Source organism: Lagenorhynchus albirostris, chromosome 4, assembly GCF_949774975.1.
Source record: "Lagenorhynchus albirostris chromosome 4, mLagAlb1.1, whole genome shotgun sequence".
Lineage (NCBI taxonomy): Eukaryota > Metazoa > Chordata > Mammalia > Artiodactyla > Delphinidae > Lagenorhynchus > Lagenorhynchus albirostris.
In genome coordinates, this window is record NC_083098.1 from 135806219 (window position 1) to 135810142 (window position 3924).

Genomic DNA, 3924 nt, shown 5'->3' on the forward strand with positions numbered 1-3924 from the left:
TTTGAGTAGTATGATCAAATCTTGTGAGGTCCTGCCCGGGATGTGGATCATCCCTTTGTCCAGGATACTCTGCCCATTAGTCACTTAATAGGTATCCCAGTTAGCAGATTGACTGGGGTATTGCAGTGCTTGTGTTCAAGTAACCCTTATTTCACTTAACAATGGTCCCAAAGCACATGAATAGTGATGCTAACTACCTATCAATAATTACTTTAAACATGAATGGATTAAATTCTCCAATCAAAGTGCTTCCTTTAAGTGAAAAGTTAAAAGTTCTCAACTTAATAAGGAAAGAAAAAATACCCCGCATGCCGAGGTTGCTAGGATCTATGGTAAGAATGACTCTTCTATCCATCAAATTGTGAAGAAGGGAAAAAATTCGTGCTAGTTTTGCTGTCATACCACAAACTGCAAAAGTTAAGGCCATAGTAAATAAGTGCTTAGTTAAGATGGAAAAGGCATTACATTTATACAAGGAGATATTTTGAGAGAGGGAGAGAGAGAGACCGTATTCACATTACTTTTATTACAGTATATTCCTGTACTTGTTCTATTTTATTATTAGTTATTGTTTTTAATCTCTTACTGTGCCTAATTTATAAGTTAAACTTTATTATAGTTATATGTATAGGGTAAAACATAGTATATGTAGGATTTGGTACTCTCCATGGTTTCAGGCATCTACTAGGGGTCTTGGAACATATTCTGTGCAGATAAGGGGGGACTACTGTATTTGAAGTAATGAGGACCCTGGAAGTAAATAAGATCGTGAAACTATCATGACCATTAACTTTTCTTCTAAGGCTGTTGACACATAGGGAGAAAAAATTAAGATAGCTAGATGAGTCCATTTGAAAGTGTAAATGGAATAAAAAAAGAATGAGATTAAGTTCATATCGGAAGTTTGTTTTAGCTGTTCTTCACACGTATTAACCTACACAATGAAGTTAAAACCCTTTAAATTTCAGATTGTGGATCTTATTTGAAATCAACTGGACTTTGATTAACTTTCAACATTTTGCAGTTGCAACGTGTTTCCAATATAATTAAAAAGTAAATTTGTTCTATGTTCTCTCTCCCACCCTCATTTTCATGGAGGACATGAATTCTTAAAAAATTTGCTTGGTAACGTTTACTTCTTTTCTGCTCCATGAAGGAATATAATTAAAACAGTGAAAAGCATTGAGCTTATGGTTCATAATACACTAATTCATGATCATGTATTAGCATTCTGATTAAAGTAAAATACCTCAAGAAACTGGAGAAAGATTTCATTCTCACCCTTCTCTTTATATGTATGGTGAGTTCTGTGATTCAGGCAGTGTTGCAGCCGAGAGGCTATCGTAAGTGAATGCTGCTTAGGAAGCTATTTAACGGGAGTTTTTAAACAGCTGTTCCCAAGCTTCATTAAGACTCATTATGAGTTGTCATGTAATGGAGAACTTATATTTTTTGATGATCTCTGCATACCAGTAAAGATAAAAGTATGTCTTAAGGCAGAACTAAAAAGAACAGAAGTTGGTACATATTAAAAATAGATTACTAAAATGCCCTAGATAGCTGGCACAGACCTTAAAAGCGCACGCAGTACAATCATTCAGATTTAAAGGGAAAGATAAAAAGTGACTAAACTCACTGAGCTTTTAATACATCAACTGTTATATTTTTGGGAAAAACTCTATTCTTTTATATGAAAGGTACCTGGGGGCTCCAAAGATTGATCTGCACCTCTCATGATGGGAATTCAGAGAGCTGGCATGGTCACGGCTGAGAAAGGCATCCTGATAACTTTGCTAATTGTTACCTTGGTTCCAAATGCAGGTAAGAGTCACATCTTCCCTCCATGCATCACAGCCCAGACACCTTTCTCACACCACACAAAGTGAAAGGTGATTTCAGTTCTTGGTCAAAGCATGAGGATCATTGACACATCTAGTTCTGTATCCACAGGGGCCTCCAGAATGAATATATACATAGAATGGACGTGGCGAGATGCATTTGCAGGGGCAGCAGATTAAGGGCAGTAAGGGTTTGACGTTTCAGAGGTGTTTTTTATAGAGCAGGCACACTGTTTTTTACTTAGATTGTCAATAAAAGTAGCAAAGATTTTAAAGGGATGTCTTTACAGTTTGTGAAAGGTAAGAAAACACCTAGTATCCATATCAAATGTAAAAATCGCAGGGATAATGAAAATTAGTGATGGTTATTTTAGCACTCCAGACCATAACCTAGAACTGCCATTCTTCCATCAAATGCAGCACTTTCTCACAACAAGCACTGTCACCGTGAGCAATCCTGTCAGGGCCATCTGTGTATCCAGCTCTTCATGGCTTAGTGTCACCTGCAGCCCTCCTTCTCATATCCAGTCACACTCATCCAGAACTCAATATCCCTTAGAAAAATCAAGAAAATGCCAAGCAAATGTTTTCTTTTGTGAAGAGGAGACAATGTTTAGCAGGTACACTGCACACTTGCCAGTAGCAAACAGAAGAGCGGATTGCCATGAAGTTCAAGACATCTCGGGGCTGCTCGGAGAAAACATTCCTTCGTGACAGAGAACCAGACATGAAGGTGGTTTTAGGAAGAGTGCTTTGGGAGCTAACAAGTACATACAAGTTTACGTAGCCACAAATGCTGCAGAAAGCTGAGTATGAGGGTACCATCTAGGAAAGCGTGCAGAGGCAGAGTAAGAAAAAACTAGATTTGTGTGCCCAGCAGTGTAGGAAAAAGTGTCACGTCTCTTTTACTCCAGATTAGTATGAAAGGGAGAGAGTTGGTGTTATGTGGAGAAAAGGCTGGCTCCCCGCTAAGGAGCAAGTTCAATAAAGGGAGAGTGGGTAAGAAGAAAAGAATATTTCTCTCGGTTCTTGAAATGTGCTCACGTTGTAACCATTTTGTTTCTGAATATCTTTCCAAGGTAACTATCTTTTTCAAGTGTTGCAAACCAGATTACTGAACAGCTTCATATTTGATAGTCTTCAAACCAGTATCTTGATATCACCAGTAGGTGTGTTAAGAGTTGGGGGACACGGGAGAATTTAAGGAGCATTTGCCTATTTAATTTAACGAGGAGTTATCCAGGAAGTATAGGAGCTTCTTACTGGAAAGTTCTAATTGCTGTTGAGACTGCTCACAGATTAATTTGAAGTGGCAAATGGCAATATTATTGTTTTCCTAATCCCAGTGCAGCAAATCTAATCTTCTCCCTCACAACAGGCTTTCTCTTCTTTCTATTCTCCCATCACTGCAGAACTTTGAATAGTATCTGCAGTTTCAAACCATGCTTTCATACCTATTATTTCACAACCCGGTGAAGAAGGTAGGACCAGAATTACAATCCTCATTTTATAGGTGAAGATACAGGTCAAGGAGGCTATGGGAATTGAGCAGGCCATGCAGCTAGTTAGCCACTGACCTGGAACTTCAACACAGGTGTCCTGAATCTAATCTTGAAATCATGTCCTTTCCAGGATTACACACTGCCACACACCCAATTATAGAAGAGGAGATTCCTAAGGAAGAGATGATCTGTTTTTGTTCAGTCTGTTTTCTAGGATTCCTGAGAAGATTTTTGAGATCAAGCCTAGAATGATAATGATTAATTCTTGCCAACTGAGCAGACATATTTTGGAAGTTCCTGCAGCTATTTTTTGTAGTTGTATTTTATTTTTTTTTCAATTATTCCTATTATAAAGAAATTGCCTGTTAAATATACAGTGCTTTTAATAGTAAGGCAGTGTCTGCATGACTAGCTCAATATGTGAAAAGATGACAGGCAATTTAACTTGGCTGTGTAGACTCTGGTTCTGTCTTGTGATGGATAATACTACCTTAGTTTTATGCTGCATTTCTCAGTGTTGCTAAGGATTTAACAAACTGTGCATGGCTATGTGAACAACTTGTTCTCCCCATGAAAGATGGCAA